The sequence below is a fragment of the Cebus imitator genome, unplaced genomic scaffold (assembly GCF_001604975.1).
Source record: "Cebus imitator isolate Cc_AM_T3 unplaced genomic scaffold, Cebus_imitator-1.0 Scaffold52, whole genome shotgun sequence".
Taxonomy (NCBI): domain Eukaryota; kingdom Metazoa; phylum Chordata; class Mammalia; order Primates; family Cebidae; genus Cebus; species Cebus imitator.
In genome coordinates this window covers 369,058-379,194 of record NW_016107367.1, presented here as the reverse complement: position 1 = coordinate 379,194, position 10,137 = coordinate 369,058, and the positions used below count along the sequence as shown (strand labels likewise).

General features: G+C 44.3%; 1 protein-coding gene and 1 pseudogene across 6 annotated transcripts in view; one reads left to right on the top strand and one right to left on the bottom strand.

Moving 5' to 3' along the window:
- The window catches only part of CDC42BPB (CDC42 binding protein kinase beta), a 115,228-nt gene that overhangs the window by 91,226 nt on the left and 13,865 nt on the right, over positions 1 to 10,137 (bottom strand). The gene's annotated exons all lie outside the window — the stretch shown is intronic.
- Positions 8,550 to 9,648, top strand: LOC108304020 (annotated as a pseudogene).

The window sequence follows — 10,137 nt, the reverse complement described above, 5'->3', positions numbered from 1 at the left end:
AAAAAAAAAAAAAAAAAATCAAAAAGCTTAAGATCACATTTTAAAAAGTGGAGTCCTCATTTATGTCAACTCCAAAGTGCCTCCAGTGAACAACTATCATGTTACCATAAGATCTGCCTTCATTCATTCATCTTAAGGAAAATGCTCCAAGCCCAGAGCGTCCTCAGCCGGCAAGCCGCACAGGGAGCCGAGAGCACCAGCCAGCAGCCAGCCTTCTGTCCTCAGGGCAGTGGAAGGTATTTCTGACATGAAGGCCTGGAGAAGCAACACATATTTCGTTCACTTCTCCTTGTCCTCCTCTGCTGTCTCAGAGTAACAAGTCAGTCAGATCCAGCCTCTCATGCCCACCCACAAGGACCAAGGAGAAGGGAGGCAATAACACACCTCTTGGCCTCCCTGCACCCCGGCATGGGCGCACTCTTGGGCCTTAGGCCTCAGGCCTCGCCAAGTGCTGACTGTAACGTACCTTACCATTGCAACACCTAAAATGAAATCAGAAATGCCTATTTTTTTTTTTTAACACCAAGTTAATCCCCAAGTAGTTTGTTTCCCACAAAATACACTGGGCCCGTAGTATGGGAATGATTTGTCAAATGCCAAATTTGTCCAGCTAGGAAAACACTAGAAACCAGTTAAAACTTTTGAACAGGACAGGACAAATGCCCCGATTCTTCCACAAATAAACTGAAAACAGAGAAAAAAATGGAGGGAGAAAAATCTACAGATTTTAAAGAGACTGAGGAGGTATAAAATCCAAATGCCATGGGCAGGTTCCTGTAAAACAAACCCACTTTTTTTTTTTTTGAGACGGAGTCTCACTCTGTTACCCAGTCTAGAGTTCAGTGGTGCGAACTCGGCTCACTGCAACCTCCACCTCCCGGGTTCAAGCAGTTCTCCTGCCTCAGCCTCTCCAGTAGCTGGGATTACAGGCATGTGCCACTGTGCCTGGGTAATTTTTATATTTTAGTAGAGACAGACTTTTGACATGTTAGCCAGGCTGGTCACGAACTCCTGACCTCCAGTGATCCACCTGCCTCAGCCTCCCAAAGTGCTGGGATTACAGGTGTGAGCCACTGTACCCAGCCACAAATCCAACTTTTATTTATGTTATTTTATTTAATTTATTTTATTTTATTTTATCTTATTTTATATTTTTTATTTTATTTTATTTATTTATTTATTTATTTATTGAGACGGAGTTTCGCTCGTGTTACGCAGGCTGGAGTGCAATGGCACGATCTCAGCTCACCGCAACCTCCGCCTCCTGGGTTCAGGCAATTCTCCTGCCTCAGCCTCCTGAGTAGTTGGGATTACAGGCACGCACCACCATGCCCAGCTAATTTTTTGTATTTTTAGTAAAGACGAGGTTTCACCATGTTGACCAGGATGGTCTTGATCTCTTGACCTCATGATCCACCCGCCTCGGCCTCCCAAAGTGCTAGGATTACAGGTGTGAGCCACCGCACCCGGCCTCAATTTTTTTTTTGAAAGGAAATTTAAACAATGACTATTTTTTGATATTGAGAAATTACTCTTATTTTTTTCAATGTCATATTATTATGGCTATGTTTTTAAAGAAAGCCCTCATCTTCTTGAGGCACATACTGAAATATTTACAAATGAGATGACAGATTTCTGGGATTTTCCTAAAATAATCCTTTTTGGGGAAAAGGGATAAAAGCAAAATACAACTGACTCTGAGCTAATAACTGTTGGAATTGGGGGTTCATTGTTCTATACTCTCTACTTCTAAATGTATTTGAAATTTAAAATGTTGAAATTTGAATAAGATATATTACCAATTACTATCACTTTTATTAATACTCATTATACAAATAAGATTATCACCATATGAAAAACTCAAGACACTCCAAAAAAGGAAGAAGGACATTTTCAGACATGAGCTCATCACCATTTTCAATAATATTTAAATAGAGGATGGCTGAGTGACATGGGTTACTAGCTAGAAGTTTTGGAAAATTAGTTTCCTTTTACAAATACTCAAAACAGGAAGACTGAATCCAAATCACTCCAAGCTCCTGCCCCAAACCACACAGCAGTTTCCTCACTGGAAGTGCATCGTGGCAGGGAAATCAGCCCCACATCTGGTGTATTTGCTGTGGGTGTGTTTGTTTTATTTCTGGCATTCCTTCAGGGTCATAAAGCAGTTTTATGAACTGGTAAAACTTCTGTACAGATTGTGCAAAGCTGCCATGGTAAACAGCTTCAGTATTCAGCATACCGTATCTGTCTCCATCTCCTGCATCTGATACAGGCATGTAGGACTGAACTTTTAAAAGGTCTATCATGGCGATTTCTCTCACTGTTAAAAAGTTTATCCGAGTCTTCTTTTCATATGTGGTACTGGAGAACGCTTTAGGAAAATGAGAAAGTTAAAATTCTCCACACCAAACATTTATTTTAATTTTTTTGAGACGGAGTCTCGCTCTGACACCCAGGCCAGAATAGAGTGGTGCAGTCTCGGCTCACCGCAACCTCTGCCTCCCAGGTTCAGCTGATTCTCCTGCCTCAGCCTCCTGAGTAGCTAGAATTAGAGGTGCGTGCCACCACACCCGGCTAATTTTTGTATTTTTAGTAGAAACAGGATTTCACCACATTTGCCTGGCTGGTCTTGAACTCCTGACTTTGTGATCTGCCCACCTTGGCCTCCCAAAGTACTGCGTGGCATGAGCCACCACGCCTGGCCCAAACTTTATTTTTAAAAACATTTAGTGGCCAGGAGCGGTGGCTCAAGCCTGTAATCCCAGCACTTTGGGAGGCCGAGGCGGGTGGATCACGAGGTCAAGAGATCGAGACCATCCTGGTCAACATGCTGAAACCCCGTCTCTACTAAAAATACAAAAAATTAGCTGGGCATGGTGGTGCGTGCCTGTAATCCCAGCTACTCAGGAGGCTGAGACAGGAGAATTGCCTGAACCCAGGAGGCGGAGGTTGCGGTGAGCCGAGAACGCGCCATTGCACTCCAGCCTGGGTAACATGAGTGAAACTCCGTCTCAAAATAAAATAAAATAAAATAAAAATAAAAATAAAAACATTTAAGGCCAGGCATGATGGCTCACATCTGCAATCCCAGCATTTTGGGAGACCAAGGTGAGAGGCTCACTTGAGGCCAGGAGTTGGAGACCAACCTGGGCAAAATAGTGAGACCTTATCTCATTTAAAAAAATATACATTTTAAAAACAGGAAAAATGAAAACATTTAAAGTTCATTTTACTGAGAATATTTCTCTCAAATTACAAATACAGTAGTTTAAGCATCATTAAACTTGCAATACAATCAACAACAGAAATTACCACAGCAGGGAAAAAACTGGAAGAAAAGGGATGTAGAGGCCAGGTATGGGGGCTCATGCCTGTAATGCCAGCACTTTGGGAGGCTGAGGCGGTGGATCATCTGAGGTTGGGAGTTCAAGACCAACCTGACCAACATAGTGAAACCCCGTCTCTACTAAAATACAAACTTAGCCAAGTGTGGTGATGCATATCTGTAATTCCAGCTACTTGGGAGGCTGAGGCAGGAGAACCCCTTGAACCCAGGAGGCAGCGACTGCAGTGAGCTGTGATCGTGCCACTGTACTCCAGCCTGGGTGACAGAACAAGACTCCGTCTCAAAATAAAAGAAAGGAAAGGGATGTAGAGGGGACTATGAAATGGATACTAATTCAGGATAACCTATATTTTTAGTTTCTTTCCTTAATATTAAATGAAGTTTTACTTATATTACAAGACAATTATTATTAAAATGCTGTTGGAGAAAAGCTACAAAATCTCATCAACTAAGGATCTAGCAGTATTCAAAATGATCACCCTTCAATAGGGCCAACTAGCAATGAATTGTATACTATTTTTAGGGAAGTTTTTAAAATAATCCATGGCAAAATGGACAACTGAGGATTAACAATCTTAGAAGAGAAATAATTGGAAGGAAAAGTTCCAGGTGCAGAGAGAACTGATGCTGAGGAAATAGACACATCAGTGAGCAGAACACTGAGGAATTCCAGTTAGTGTCTTCGCTGGTGTTACAGCCACCTGCCCGACCTCCTCAGCGGCGCCACCAGGGAGCGGCGTGTCCCTCAAGATCCTTCAGCCCCCTAGCTCCCACTCAGCAACGCAAACCAAGAGTGAACCAGGCACAGTAAGACACTGTTAGACATTCAGCAGCTTGGAAAGTCTGCCAACCTCAATCCACATGGGGGAAAAATTAACACTGCATAATCACACATGGGTGCGTGTATGTAACATGTACATATACTACATACAACAAACACTTATGTATTCCCACGTCCCATGAAAAAACTCTAGCAAATCATCAAGGACTTGATGTGAACCTAACACAGGGGCAGCTGAGCGTGACCCAGAAGCAAGAAAGAAGCCAGACAGAGAGGAGCAACCCCTCAGTCCCTTCCTCTCCCACAAAGGCAGTGCTGAATCCAACTGCCTCCCCTATGGGTCCAGACACAGGACTCTGGTCTCAGTGACTGAAATATTACCATAAATTATAAGTGTTTTTATTGGTTTTCAATGCTTACACCAAACTTACAACTTTGTGCTTATAAGCCAGAAATTATTGATTAAATGGATAGTGTTTCTAAGAGACTAATTACAAAATCAACAAAAAAGCCTAACTATTACAGACTATTAACTTTGGAACGTATTTAGAAGTTCAAGAATATCTCCCACTAGAAAACATTGTATTCAGGTGGTTTTATAAATGAATACTTTATAACTTCACTCTCTAAAATATTTTTCAGGCGTCAGGTATGGCGGGTCACACCTGTAATTCCAGCACTTTGGGAGGCCAAGGCAGGAGAATCACTTGAGCCCAGGAATTTGAGACCAGCCTGGGCGACACAGTAAAACCTCATCTCTACAAAATATTAAAAATTAGGCCAGGCATAGTGGCTCACACTTGCAACACACCAGCACTCCAGAAGGCCAAGGCAGGAGGATCACTGAACTCAGGAGTTTGAAACCAAACTGGGCAACATGGCAAAACCTCGTCTGTACCAAAATACAAAAATTAGCCTAGTGTGGTAGTGCACACCCAAAGTCCCAGCTACTCCAGATGCTGAGGTGGGAGGATCACCTGAGCCCGGGAGGTCAGGGCTGCAGTCAGCCGTGATCATGCCACTGCGTTTCTGTCACAAAAACTAGTAACACAATAAAATAAAAAATTATTGAACACAAGACTGAATGCTTCATAATTTTTCCTAAAACTCTACCACAACTCTGACACCAAAATATTCCACAGATAACACACAACTGTTAAAACTGACAGGACACGGTGGCTCACGCCTGTAATCCCAGAACTTTGGGAGGCCAAGGCAGGCTGATCACAAGGGTCAGAAGTTCGACACCAGCCTGACCAACATGGTGAAACCCCATCTCTACTAAAAATACAAAAATTAGCTGGGTGTGGTGGCATGTGCCTGTAGTCCCAGCTACTCGGGAGGCTGAGGCAGGAGAATCACTTGAACCTGGGAGGCGGTGGTTGCAGTGAGCCGAGATCGCGCCAATGCAGTCCAGCCTGGCAATAGAGCAAGACTCCATCTCAAGAAAAAAAAAAAGTTAAAATAACAGTTTGTCTATAGACTACTCCTCATTTAGGATTATAGGTTTTAAAAAAAATAACTAAAATAATCATGTGTACAACAGGCTCAACTGTGCAGGTAGCGAATGAAATGCCATAGCTAGCTAAGCATGTTTTATTCTGGGAATGCACATGTAATTCAATAGCATGTATAGTAATATAAACAATAAAAAAATAGCCAAAGACAAAAATTACAATCCTTGATGCACACAATAACCATATTTCAACATTAATTTCTCATTTAAAATCTTGACTTATTTTATTTTATTTATTGAGACGGAGTCTCACTCTGTCACATAGGCTAGAGTGCAGTGGCGTGATCTCAGCACACTACACCCTCTGCCGCAAGGGTTCAAGCCATTCTCCTGCCTCAGCCTCCAGAGTAGCTGGGATTATAGGCACCTGCCACCACACCCGGCTCATTTTTGTAGTTTTTAGTAGAGACGGGGTTTCGCCATCTTGGCCAGGCTGGTCCTGAACTCCTGACCTGTGATCCACCTGCCTAGGCCTCCCAAAGTGCTGGGATTACAGGTGTGAGCCACTGCACTCCACCTATTTACTTATTTATTTACTGAGATAAAAGCTCTGGCTCTGTTGCCCAGGCTGGAGTACACTGGTGCAATCATAGTTCACTGCAGCCTCGACCTCCCACCCTCAAGCATTCTCCTGCCTCAGCCTCCTGAGTAGCTAGGACACAGGCCCACACCACCACATCCAGCTAATTTTTTGTGTTTTTTGTAGAGACAGGGTTTTGCCATGTCGCCCAGGCTAGACTCAAGCAATCTGCCCTGCCCGCCTCTGCCTCCCCAAGTGCTGGGATTACAGGCATGAGCCACCACGCCCAGGCATCTTAGACTTTTAGACTAATCGAAATCATTTTTTAATGTTTAAAAAAATCAAATTAACATTCAATTTTAATGGAACAAGTCTAGAATATGCTTTAAAATAAAAAAGGAAGACAAGTATAATAACTAGGAGGAAGGAGACTTTCACTTTTCATAGCATACCTACTTCTTGTACTGTCTGAATTTATTTTATCATGAGCACACTTTCTTTTTCCTTTTAGGCAGAGTGCCGCTCTGCCACCCAGGCTGGGGTGCAGTGGCACAATCACAGCTCACTGCAGCTTCGACCTCCCCAGCTACAAGCAATCCTCCCATTTCAGCCTCCCAAGCAGCAAGTACACTTACTCACAATTACTTTTTACTTATTTATTTTGAGACAGAGTTTCGCTCTTGTTGCCCAGGCTGGAGTGCAATGGCGAGATCTCACTGCAACTTCCGCCTCCCAGGTTCAAGCGATTCTCCTGACTCAGCCTCCTGAGTAGCTGGGACTACTGGTGCGTGCCACCACACCCGGCTAATTTTTAGTAGAGATGAGGTTTCTCTACGTTGGTCAGGCTGCCTTGGCCTCCCAAAGTTCTGGGACTACAGGTGTGAGCCACCATGCCCAGCCAATTACTTTCTGTTTTTAGAAACACAGTCTCACTCTGTCACCCAGGCTGGAGTGCAGCTCCTGATCTTGGCTTATTGTAAACTCCACCTCCTGGGCTCAAGCAATCCTCCCACCTCAGTCTCCTGAGTAGCTGAGACTACAGGTGAGCACAACCACGTCCAGCTAATTTTTCTGTTTTTTTTGTAGAGAGGGGGCCCAGTATGTTGCCCAGGCTGGTCTCGAACTCAAGCAATTCGCCCACCTGAGCCTCCCAAAGTACTGGAATTACAAGCTATCTTTTACTCTGGTAAAATATATACAACATATGTAACATAAAATGTACAATTGTAGCCATTTCTGAGATTGACCAAGAAAAGTGGCAACTCAAATTGCTAGGACAGAAATAAAAGAAGGGACATTACTACTGACATTAACAGAAATAAGTAAGATGATTGGCCAGGCGTGGTGGCTCACGCCTGTAATCCCAACACTTTGGGAGGCTGAGACAGCTGGATCGCCTGAGGTCAGGAGTTCGAGACCAGCCTGGCCAGCATGGTGAAACCCCGTCTCTACTAAAAATATAAAAATTAGCTGGGCATGATGGCGGTGCTTGTAATCCCAGCTACTCGGGGGACTGAAGCAGCAGAATCGCTTGAACCTCAGAGGCAGAAGTTGCAGTGAGCTGACATCAAGCCACTATACTTCAGCCTGGGCAACAGGAACAAAAATTCCGTCTCAAAAACCAAAAATAGTTAAAGAGGCAAATTTTATTTTATATATTTTTACTCCAATTAAAAAGAACACCAAACAACTCTCACTCTGAAAACTATAACACTTTTTAAATTTTAATTTAATTAAATTATTTTCGAGATGGAGTCTCTCTCTGTCTCCTGACTAGAGTGCAGTGGCGTGATCTCAGCTCACTGCAAACTCCGCCTCCCAGGTTCAAGCAATTGTCCTGCCTCAGCCTTCCGAGTAGCTGGTACTACAGGTGTGCACCACCACGCCCAGATAATTTTTGTATTTTAAGTAGAAACGAGGTTTCACCATGTTGGCCAGGATTGTCTCGATCTCTTGACCTTGTGATCCGCCTGCCTTTGCTTCCCAAAGTGCTGGGATTACAGGTTTGAGCCATGGCGCCCGGCCAAGAACAGACACATACATTAATGGAATACAACTGAGAGTCCAGAAAGAAACTCATACATTTACAGTCAACTGATTCGGACAAGGATTTCAAGACCATTCGATGGGGGAAAGAATAACATCACTGGAACAACTGGATATCTACACGCAAAAAAGAATGAATATAACCCCTCTACCTCATATCAAAAATTAACTCAAACTTGATCAAAGAACTAAACGTAAATGTCAAAACTAAAAAACTCTTAGAAGAAAACACAGGTAGGAAACTTTGTGACCTTGCATTTGCTAGATATGACACCATAGCAACAACAACAAAAATTAGTTGACTTTGTTTTCCTGCGCAGGAGGGCCCTAGGCAGCCATGACGCCCGGCCGGAATGGCATGGAAGCCCCACTTCCACAAGGTCTGGCAGCTGGCGCACGGCCACATGGTTGACCCAGCCGGCCCGGAAGATCCGCAGATGCAAGGCCCAGGAAACCAAGGCACCCCCGCACTGCCGAGCACACTGCGTCGATTCCCATCCTGCCCATCATGCAGCACAGTCGGTATCACACCAGGGTGCGCGCTGGCTGCGGCTGCAGCCTGAGGGAACTCGGTGGCTGGCGTTCACAAGAAGGTGGCCTGGACCATTGGGGTCTCTGTGGATCCAAGGAGTGGGAATGAGTCCACGGAGCGAGTCCCTGCAGGCCAAGGTGCAGCGGCTGAGGGAGGAGTACCACTTCCAACGCATCCTCTTCCCCAGACCCTCGGCCCCCAAGGAGGGAGACGGTTCTGCTGAAGAACTGAAACCGGCCACCCAGCTGACAGAGCTGGTCATGCCCATCCCAAATGTCTACAGGAGAAAATCCAAGTCATTGCTGAGGAGAATTTCAAGGCCTTTGCTAGCCTCCACATGGCCTGTGCCAACACCCGGCTTGTCGGCCTATGGGTAAAAAGAGCCCAGGAAGCTGAAGAACAAGATGTTGAAAAGAAAAAATAAAGCCCTCTTGGGGACTTATAATAAATCAGCTTTAAAAAAAAAAAGTTAAATTAGACTTTATCGAAACTGAGAACATCTGTGCTTCAAAGGGTACCATTAAGACAGCGAAATGACAACCCACAAAATGGGAGAAAGTACTTGCAAATCACAGTCCAATATGGGGCTTCTATCCAGAATATACAAAGAACTCTTAAATTCAACAAAAAGACAACACAATTTTTTAAATGGGTAAATAATTTGAATAGACACTTCTCCAAAGAAGATATACAAATGGCAAATGAACACACGTAAAGATGCTCAACAACATTCACTATTAGGGAAAAGCAAATCCAAACCACAATGAGAAACGACTTCATACCACTACAATAGCTAGAATTTTAAAAATCAGAAAATAACAAGTGTTGGCAAGGATGTGGAGATACTGGAAACCCTGTGGGCTGTTGGTGGGGATGCAGATGCAGACTGCTGTAGGAAACAACCTGGCAGTTCCTCGGGATGCTCCACATGACCTAGCAATTCTACTCTAAGGTATGTACTCGACGGAAATGAAAACATATATCCCACAAAAACTTGTACATTAATGTTCGGAGCATCATTATTCAAAATAAACAAAAGGTACTTTGGGAGGCCCAGGTGGGCGGATCACCTGAGGTCAGGGGTTCGAGACCAGCCTGGCCAACATGGTTTTCATCTTTACTAAAAATACAAAACTTAGTCAGGTGTGGTGGCTCAGGTCTGTAATCCCAGCTACTCAGGAGACTGACGCAGGAGAATTGCTTGAACCCAAGAGGCAGAGGTTGCAGTGAGCCAAAATGGCGCCACTGCACTCCAGCCTGGGTGACAGAGCAAGAATCCATCTCAAAAAAACAACAACCCTGCCGGGCGCGGTGGCTCAAGCCTGTAATCCCAGCACTGTGGGAGGCCGAGGCGGGTGGATCACGAGGTCAAGAGATCGAGACCATCCTGGTC